The sequence below is a fragment of the Hyla sarda genome, chromosome 5 (assembly GCF_029499605.1).
Source record: "Hyla sarda isolate aHylSar1 chromosome 5, aHylSar1.hap1, whole genome shotgun sequence".
NCBI lineage: Eukaryota > Metazoa > Chordata > Amphibia > Anura > Hylidae > Hyla > Hyla sarda.
In genome coordinates, this window is record NC_079193.1 from 340,403,095 (window position 1) to 340,414,428 (window position 11,334).

Here is an 11,334-nt window from a genome sequence, read left to right on the forward strand (position 1 = left end):
AGATTTCACACAATGGATTTCGGAACTAATGCGTCTGCGCTGCCAGTGGAGTAGTATTCCAAAATTACTTTGAAATGACAAGTCATATTGGAATACTACTGTACTGGCATCGCGGACGCATTAGATCCGAAATCCATTGTGTGAAATCTTCTACTGTCTGCACGCCAAGCTAGCGTGGGAAATCTGCTGCGTGGTCACCTGCTGACATGAGTGTTGTGCCTTGTCTTGCACAACCATACAAGGTTAGCGTACACAGCACCATTACTAATTCATTCGAATAATATCGGTTCTGTACATAGGAGTGCTTTGTGTTTTTTTTTCTTTTTTTTTAAACAAGGGATCCTGTGACTTGTAGTTGGAGGAAGGGAACTCCAACAGGAAATGGCCAGTTCATTAAAAGAAAGCAGCAGTGTTATGGTGGACTCACAACATAGCCATTTAGGCCCAAGACAAGCAGGGATCCTTCCTAAGCATGTCCATTACTTTTCTGGCAGGTAAGTAATAAAGTCACTTTATGGTGGATAATCCCTTTATTAGAAAGGTACAACTAAATAGCCAAATGGGAGTTACAAGCTGACTGTGTCACACTGTCAGCTCTGATTGGATAGTACCAGTGCATTGACACCCCCCTACCTGGTAACACCCAGTGGGCTACTTAGTCAAACCTTTCAAGAAAAGGGGCATTCACATCATGATTTTACCATCCTTCTTCTCACGATTTTTAACTTTGAAATCGTACAAATCTGCAAAATCGTACAAGTCGTGTGCATTGACTTCCATTCATTAATGATAGACAACAAATGCATCAGTTTTGATCCGCATCCGATTTTGCACGATATAAGATCGGAGGTAAAATTGTGGTTGACCACGATTTTTCATCCAGATTCAAAATCGGATCGAAATCGTGTCCGATTTTTTTTTAGTTATTATTGATGTCTATGTAAATCGCATGGAATCGTGTGACTGTGCGATTCTATCAGATTAATCGCACACCATTTTTTTGTACGCATGCGCAGTAGACTTCAAAACACATACACTTCAAATATATATAAAACTTTATTGCCATTGGCATACATATTCATTTTAAAAACAAGATCCGATTTATATTGAAAATCGGATGGAATTTTCATCTGTACGATTTCTGGATACGATTTTAAAATCGGATAGGAAAGAAATTTTTACATACGATTGCATACGATTTTTTGCAATCCGATTTCGTCCGATTTTACGGTCCGATAATCGGATGGTTAAATTGTGATGTGAACCTAGCCTAAGAATAACAAAGGAGCAATACAATATAAAGCTATAAGAAACATTGATCCAGAATTGTTACTTCATAAAGAATTCATGTAGAGACAAGAGAGACCATAGGTATTCTTTACATTGTATACACACACTGGCAATTCTTATGTATGAGATTGCCTTGTAAATCCGCAACTGTAGATTTTACAACTGCGGATCCGCTATCGCGGATCCGCAGTTGTAAAATCTACAGTTGCGGATTACAGTTGCCTTGTAAAATCTGCAGTTGCTGATGAGTCGGTAGATAAATGTTCTGACTCTGCAGTTTTTTGTACTTCCGACTCCTCTGTATTAATATGCGAATGTATTTATAAACACTTACAATTGAATCCAAGAAGCTGTTCCACCAAGTTCTTCTAAGCTCTTCTAGCAGAGAGAGGTAGTTGGGCAGAAGCTGCTGCCTTCTCCTTTTTGTGTGCTGATCTGCTGCTGAAGATAGGGCAGTGGAAGGATCCAGGAAGGGGCATTTATTATAAAACAGGATTTCCCTAGTAGAATCCAATACTCATGTTTAATGTTTAAGCTAACAATCGGAGTTTACAAGTTTTTATAGCCTTAGCTGAATGGCAGAAGTTTTTCCTATGGTTTACAGCTTCAGTCTTGAACTATTGACCCTCTATTCCCTTCACTTATACAAGTGTCTCTAGTCCTGCAAAAACATATTTCCTTAACCCCTTATCAGTGAGAGGCTAGGTTACCCATGGGTTCCCTGTAACAGCAGAACACAACACTATGGAAAGTATAAGTATTGCCGCTCCTAATTGTGCGTTGCGTGCCATATAGTGAAGCACATGAAAAGCTTCTTCACGGTCACTTAACGTGTTCGTTTTGCGGTTACATGAGGCACTGTATGCATTGGTCTTTATTCTTACAGTAGAGAAGTCATTAATTATAACTTTTTGTGAATTGGGACATTTATACTTGCTTTTTTTTTTTCCAATCTAAATTTAGTAGGAGTCGGTGCATTGTTTGCCGACTCCGACTCCAGGTACCCAAAATTTTGTCCGACTCCACAGCACTGGTTGCGAATCTGGAACTTCAAATCCGCAGGAGATCCGGTGTGTGTGAATGCATCCTAAATGGGTTTTCATATCACCAAAAGTGACAACATATCGGCTCTTAGTATGAATAATAAGAAAAATTCTCAGGATCCTTCGAATCCCCACAAATCGAAAAGCGATGACATATCGTAGCGATAATGGAAGACTGCTATAACAGTGATTACACATTCTGCTGCTGAGAGCACACAAAATACTGGAAACAAATGGGCCCGTGGCTTTCTGCGACAGATGCTACTTTTGCTGCTGCCTACAATAGTGTACGGAACAGCTGATGAAAACACAGAGCATTTTATGGAACCTCTATTAGTCAGCGTATCTCCTGTCTTTCCCAATGTAACTATGTAGTACAGTACTGAGCAGAACAGAGGATGCAGTTGTAACTGGGAGATGAAAGTGCAAAGAAAGCGTGCCTCCATCGTGCTATCGGAGTGACCCCCTAAATTATAGTGTTATCACATGACTCCCCCATAAAGTACAGTATCGGCATGCTAGCAATGTGCTTCATTTAACACAGAATTCACGCAGAATTAAAGGGGTTGTTCAGCAAAAAGTAACTTATTCACAGGATAGGGGATACGTGTCTGATGGCAGTTGGGGGGTTGTCTGACCCCTGGGACCCCCCATGATCTCCTGAATGGGCCCCGGGTGTGTCAAAGGAGCACGCGCTCCATTTATTCTCGGTGAGAGCGCCGAAGAGACCTGAGTACTTTGCTTGAGCATTTCTGATGCTCTCATAGAAACAAATGGAGCTCCTATGAGAGACTGGGGCTTGTTCAGGAGATTGGGGAGACAAAATCGAGAAAAAAACGCCATTTTGAAACTTTTGGGGGCTTCCGTTTCTACGCAGTGCATATTTCGGTAAAAATTACACCTTATCATTATTCTGTAGGTCCATATGGTTAAAATGATCCCCTACTTATATAGGTTTGGTTTTGTCGCACTTCTGGAAAAAATCATAACTACATGCAGGAAAATTTATACGTTTAAAAATGTCATCTTCTGACCCCTATAACTTTTTTATTTTTCCACGTACAGCGCGGTATGAGGACTCATTTTTTGCACCGTGATCTGAAGTTTTTATCGGTATGATTTTTGTTTTGATCGGACTTTTTGATCACTTTTTATTCATTTTTTTAATGGTATAAAAAGTGACCAAAATACGCTTTTTTGGACTTTGGAATTTTTTTGCGCGTACGCCATTGACCGTGTGGTTTAATTAATGATATATTTTTATAGTTCGGACATTTACGCAAGCAGCGATACCACATATGTTTATTTTTATTTTTTTTACACTGTTTTATTTTTTTTTATTGGAAAAGGGGGGGGGGATTCAAACTTTTATTAGGGAAGGGGTTAAATGACCTTTATTAACACTTTTTTTTTTTTACATTTTTTTTGCAGTGTTATAGGTCCCATAGGGACCTATAACACTGCACACACTGATCTCCTATGCTGATCACTGGCGTGTATTAACACGCCTGTGATCAGCATTATCGGCGCTTGACTGCTCCTGCCTGGATCTCAGGCACGGAGCAGTCATTCGTCGATTGGACACCGAGGAGGCAGGTAAGGGCCCTCCTGGTGTCCTGTAAGCTGTTCGGGACGCCGCGATTTCACCGCGGCGGTCCCGAACAGCCTGACTGAGCAGCCGGGTCACTTTCATTGCAGAAGCGGCGGTCAGCTTTGACCGCCGCTTCTAAAGGGTTAATACCGCACATCGCGGCGATCGGCGATGTGTGGTATTAGCCGCGGGTCCCGGCCGTTGATGAGCGGCGCGATCCCGCTTCATATCACGGGAGCCGGCGCAGGACGTAAATATACGTCCTGCATCGTTAAAGGGGTACTCTCATGAGGAGGCTGGTAAGGGCCCTCCCGGTGTCCGATCAGCTGTTCGGGACTCCGCGATTTCACCACGGCGGTCCCGAACAGCCCGACTGAGCAGCCGGGTCACTTTCAGTTTCACTTTAGAAGCGGCAGTCAGCTTTGACCGCCGCTTCTAAAGGGTTAATACCGCACATCGCCGCGATCGGCGATGTGTGGTATTAGCCGCAGGTCCCGGCCGTTGATGAGCGCCGGGACCGAAGCGATATGATGCAGGATCGCTGCGTGATCCCGCTTCATATCGCGGGAGCCGGCGCAGGACGTAAATATACGTCCTGCGTCGTTAAGGGGTTAATCCACTAATAGCATTTAACACCTATCCGCAGCAGCATAATTGTGTGATCACTAGTAATCCACCCACTAGGACCCTTCTTGGAGGTGCAGACGCCACACTACATCACTGATCAGCCAATCACAGCAGCGTTGTCCAACCCCAGTGACATCAGTGATTGGCTGAGTGGCCATGTGACATGTGACATTGCGGCTGCAGTGGAGATCCGGTGCCAATACCAGAGGCTGCGAGGGAGGTAAGTAGAAGCTTCTTTTTGTTTATTATGCATTATCCCTTTAACTTAAATATATTTTTTTTTTTTTTATTAAGCCTACTGTGGATCTTTTCATAAACAAGTCCATGCTCATTTAGGGAAACTGAACACTTACTGCTGGGTTTCCCCTAACAAATTATTGCTGCTCGCTGTGGGACATTTTGGGAACAAGTAAGGATTGTTCAATAAGAACAATACCTTGAAGCAGAGGCGTAACCTGCAGATGTGGGCCCAAATGCAAAATCTGTTACAGGGCCTAAAATATTGTAAATACGCTGTGTTTTTTACATACCTGTGGGGCTATTAACCAGGTGTGTATGCTAGGGATTAATGTGTAGTTCCCCTATTATGGGAGAACTCCTGTAAGATTACCGTATTTTTCATCCTATAGGACGCACTGGCGTATAAGACGCACCCAATTTATTGGTGCAAAATCTAAAAAAATAAAGATTTTGAACCCAATAGTGGTCTTCAACCTGCGGACCTCCAGATGTTGCAAAACTACAACTCCCACCATGCCCGGACAGCCGTTGGCTGTCCGGGCATGCTGGGAGTTGTAGTTTTGCAACATCTGGAGGTCCGCAGATTGAAGACCACTGCATAGGAGGTAATACTCGCGTGTCCCCGCCGCTCCGGACCCGTCACTGCTGCCCTGGATCCATTGCTATCGCCATGTCCACGTCGCCTTGGAACGTTTCTGCTGCCAGCAGGGTATCCTTGCTCTCCGTCGCTGCCATCACGTCGTTACGCACGCCGAGGCACGTACGCGACGACGAGGAAGGAGAGCGCCGGCCATACAGGGGATCCCTGAACGGAGAAGACACCGAGGAGGCAGGTAAGGTCCCTCCCGGTGTGCTGTAAGCACTAACCTGGCTATCCAGTCGGGCTGTTCGGGACCGCCGCGGTGAAATCGCTGCGGTCCCGAACAGCCCGACTGCACAGCCGGGTTAGTGTCACTCTCCCTCCAGACGCGGCGGTCAGCTTTAATCGCCGCGTCTGAAGGGTTAATACAGGGCATCACCGCGATCGTTGATGGCTGCAGGGACCGCCGCGATAGGGGTGTATTCGCCGTATAAGACGCACCGACTTTTTCCCCCCAGTTTTGGGGAAGAAAAAGTGCGTCTTATACGGAGAAAAATACGGTACTTACATTTTCCAAGATGGATGTATTAAACCCTAACAGGTTTTTGTTGTTCTTTGGTGATTGTTGCATGAGTAGATTCACTATTTTTTTTGTGGATTTTTATTAAGAATTACCTAGTAAAAGTTACGTTTTACGGCACCTTTTTCTTTAGGGACATCTTTTTTCTGTTGCAGGGCCCCCTGTTAACTTGCAGCGACGACCACACTTGCACAGAGCCCTGTCTTCTCTTCCTGGCCAGGGCCGGGATCTAGTGTGCCTGCGTCATGATGCACGATCACAGCTCGTCCATTCCCTTCATCGATAGACTTCAATTGGAGGGGTAAGGGTGGAGGTGCACACGTTCAGGCAAGCGCCAGGGGGACGTCATCATACCAACACTTGCCTTAACTGTGAATCAGGTGCTGGTGCCCACCCCTCATTCCGAACACTACAGAGAAGCAGCTACAGGAAGACACTGAGATGGGAATACCCCTTTAATGTACTGGTCTCCTCATAAAGGAAAGAGAGACCTGATTGGTCCCCTCAGGCGGCAACAGCACCTTCTGCACCCCCTATAGTTCCACCCCTGCCTTCAAAGCCTCATGCACATGAACAAGTCTTATAGGATGGCACACGAGTCCCTACAGGTCTGTATTATGGAGCTTATGGAGATGAAACACTTTTATACTGATTGCACTATAAAATATGGCTGCTGCTGTAAAAATGTGACCATCACAGTAAAACACTTCAGCTGAAAGAAACCATAAAAATGCGTTGTGAATGTAACTCAAAACGATGATTTTCTTACAAAACATACAGCGATTGACTTTGACCCTCTAAAAGCAACAAGAAGGAATGTTCTATACAAAGGTTCCGGGCTGCTCGTTTCTTTCCCTGCATACATTCCATTCATCAGCTGCACGCGTGTCTGTTTTTTTGCCCATCTGTTGCCCTGTCAGGGCCATTGTTCTCTGTAGAGCCATGACAATTGCTCAGCCAACAATGAAAGGTCTCATAGTAAACTCTTTGGTTATTTAAATGTAACCAGTTTGGTCGATAAAGCAATGAAACTACAAGGAAGATGAGAGATCTGACTTGGTTTTACAGTTTGTAGTAAGGTGATTCCTAAGTATTTCGTTTTACTGCAACGTGTCTCTTATAAACAGCTACAAATGCTATGTAAAGCGGCAGTAATAAACCTTACCTTAGAAAAGGTGTTAACAACAGTTGTGTCAAATGCAAGTCACTTTTGAAGTGTCCTCAGACTTTAGGGGCAACCCTTCCCATCGAAAGGCTTCAGACCCATTTATACTGCGTATTTTCGAAGTGGAATTCCGCTCTGGAATTCCAATTGGAAAATATGTTGCAGCAGCCTTCTGGATGTTCTTAATAGGATTCTCCTGCACCATTCACACCACAGAATTTCTGAAGTGGATGTTCTGCTGTGGCAATTCCTGAACCCAGATAAGGGTGGGTTCACACTACGTTTTCTCCCATACGGGAGCGCATACGGCAGGGGGGGAGCTAAAACCTCGCGCTCCCGTATGTGACCGTATGCGCTCCCGTATGTCATTCATTTCAATGAGCCGGCCGTAGTGAAACGTTCGGTCCGGTCTGCTCATTTTTGCGCCGTATGCGCTTTTACAACCGGACCTAAAACTGTGGTCAACCACGGTTTTAGGTCCGGTTGTAAAAGCGCATATGGCGCAAAAATGAGCCGACCGAACGTTTCACTCCGGCCGGCTCATTGAAATGAATGACATACGGGAGCGCATACGGTCACATACGGGAGCGCAAGGTTTTAGCTCCCCCCCTGCCGGATGCGCTCCCGTATGGGAGAAAACGTAGTGTGAACCCACCCTAAATCTTTCTTTCAACGAATTCTGTTTTGAAGTGCATTGCCATCTATTGAGACGGCGCATTTCCGAGCGGTCTTAGCAAGGCTTGTTTTTCCAGGGCCCACTTCAGACAAAATCGCCTTGAATATCTCTGGGTGAAGATTTCGTAGTAGGAATGTGCCCTAAAATGTAGCAAGCAGTATTGTTCTGTCCGGTAATGTCCAGTTAAATCATGGCCATTGTGCTGCAAACCACTGAACCCTATTTAAGACAATGGGGTCCCTATGGCTCAGTTGGTGTCCGTCATACAGCAAATCTACTAGCTTATTTTTTTTTTTTTTTTTGTACTTCTGTTCCAATGATGAAGCCTCCAATGCAGGTTTGGCGGCCATGGCGTCTCCCAGCTTGAAGAAAACAGGCCATGTACTTTACTAAGTTGCAGTTGCCGCAAACAGAAGAAACCACATGCAGTAGTCAATGCCCAGTAGTCAATGCGTCAACCCAGCACCAGTCATAACTTAACCCCTTAAGGACTCAGGGTTTTTCAGTTTTTGCACTTTCGTTTTTTTCTCCTTACCTTTTAAAAATCATAACCCTTTCAATTTTCCACCTAAAAATCCATATTATGGCTTATTTTTTGCATCGACAATTCTACTTTGCAGTGACATTAGTCATTTTACCCAAAAATGCACGGCGAAACGGAAAAAAAATCATTGTGCGACAAAATCGAAAAAAAAAAAACGCCATTTTGTAACTTTTGGGGGCATCTGTTTCTACGCAGTGCATCTTTCGGTAAAAATTACACCTTATCGTTATTCTGTAGGTCCATACGGTTAAAATGATACCCTACTTATATAGGTTTGATTTTGTCGCACTTCTGGAAAAAATCATAACTACATGCATGTATACGTTTAAAAATGTCATCTTCTGACCCCTATAACTTTTTATTTTTCCACGTACAGGGCGGTATGAGGACTGATTTTTTGCGCCGTGATCTGAAGTTTTTATCGGTATGATTTTTATTTTTATTGGACTTTTTGATCACTTTTTATTCATTTTTTAATGGTATAAAAAGTGACCAAAAATGCGCTTTTTTTGACTTTGGAATTTTTTTGCACGTACGCCATTGACCGTGCGGTTTAATTAATGATATATTTTTATAGTTCGGACATTTACGCACGCGGCGATACCACATATGTTTATTTTTATTTACACTGTTTTATTTTTTTTATGGGAAAAGGGGGGTGATTCAAACTTTTATTAGGGAAGGGGTTAACTGACCTTTATTAACACTTTTTTTAAACTTTTTTTTTGCAGTATTATAGGTCCCATAGGGACCTATAACACTGCACACACTGATCTCCTATGCTGATCACTGGCGTGTATTAACACGCCTGTGATCAGTGTTATCGGCGCTTGACTGCTCCTGCCTGGATCTCAGGCACGGAGCAGTCATTCGCCGATCGGACACCGAGGAGGCAGGTAAGGGCCCTCCCGGTGTCCTGCCAGCTGTTCGGGACGCCGCGATTTCACCGCGGCGGTCCCGAACAGCCCGACTGAGCAGCCGGGTCACTTTCACTTTAGAAGCGGCGGTCAGCTTTGACCGCCGCTTCTAAAGGGTTAATACCGCACATCGCCCCGATCGGCGATGTGTGGTATTAGCCGCGGGTCCCGGCCGTTGATGAGCGCCGGGACCGACGCGATATGATGCGGGATCGCGGCGCGATCCCGCTTCATATCGCGGGAGCGGGCGCAGGACATAAATATACGTCCTGTGTCGTTAAGGGGTTAAAGGAGTACTCCCGTGGAAAACTTTTTTTTTTTTTTTTAAATCAACTGGAGCCAGAAAGTTAAACAGATTTGTAAATTACTTCTATTAAAAAAAATCTTAATCTTTCCAGTACTTTTTAGGGTCTGTATACTACAGAGCTCTCTGCTGACATCATGACCACAGGGCTCTCTGCTTACATTTTTATTAAGAATTTCCTAGTAAAAGTTACGTTTTACGGCACCTTTTTCTTTAGGGACAACTTTTTTCTGTTGCAGGGCCCCCACCCATATCTCCATTTCTGTTAACTTGCAGCGATGGGCACATTGCGCAGAGCCCTGTCTTCTCTTCCTTACCAGGGCCGGGAGCTAGTGTGCCTGCATCATGATGCATGATGGCGGCTCGTCCATTCCCTTCATCGATAGACTTCAATTGGAGGGGTAAGGGTGGAGGTGCACACGTTCAGGCAAGCGCCACAGTGGCGTCACCATACCAACACTTGCCTAAACTTTGAATCTTAATCTCTCCAGTACTTTTTAGGGTCTGTGCACTACAGAGGAAATGGTTTTCTTTTTGGAACACAGAGCTCTCTGCTGACATCGTGACCACAGTGCTCTCTGCTGGCATCTCTGTCCAGAGCAGCATATGTTTGCTATAGGGATTTTCTCCTACTCTGGACAGTTCTTAAAATGGACAGAGATGGCAGCAGAGAGCACTGTGGTCATAATGTCAGCAGAGAGCTCTTTGTTCCAAAAAAAAAAAAAAAAGAATTTCCTCTGTAGTATTCAGCAGCTAATAAGTACTGGAAGGATTAAGATTTTTCAATAGAAGTAATTTACAAATCTGTTTAACATTCTGGAACCAGTTGATTTAAAAAAAATAAAGTTTTCCACAGGAGTACCCCTTTAATAATGATAACCTTTTATGTATAAAGCTCCAACATATTCTAAAACACTGTACAGAGCTTCTCCTCACTCAAATCATAGAAACATCATAAAAATCAGTCCCTGTCCCCATTGGATCAAATCAAATAAAAATAAAATTTTGTACAATAATAACAGAAAGACAAAGAGCAGAAGTACTATATAGCATGACAAAGAGAGATATACATAATACCAAGTACTGGAGAATAAAAATTACAAGGTTATTGTGATAACAATAAAAACTAAAAAACAGAACAAACTACTGGTTCTCATGTGGTTCTTCATAATAAGACATATTATGTGTATACTCAGGGATTCTCCAGAGGGTTTTATTCTAATAGACAGTCAACATAAAGAAATAGGCACTAAATCTCTCATAGTAAAGGACATAAGAGCCTGACCTTGACCAGCAGACAGGAAACACAAAAAAGACGTGTAGATTGGTACATAATGGGGGACGCTGACAAGATACCCCAAGAAATAGATGGGATATACATTGAAATACTATATAGTTTGTACTGTAATGTCCCAGTATGGGATGTTGCCGTACTGTACTTCTGCCCTGTCAGGCAGAGTCCCTGCGTGTCCTCTCCTGCAGCAAACCCTATAGTATTTACAGGTTATATGTAGTTATGTATTATAAGTGTAATATACCTTTAATTCCATACCACATGATTGTATTGTTACCCAGAGAACCGGAGTGACTAGGTGACCTCCCAAGTGACCTATGGGCTCCTTGCACATCCCCCTATATAATATGGGGAGGGGCTGTAATCTGTCTTTTTTTCCATGCTCTCTTGAGTTCCTGCTGAGGTCCAGTGCAGTCAAGTGTTCCGGTTCCTGTGTCCGGCCATTGGAGGCCTCAAGTCTAAATTACTGCAGCCACCAGTCGG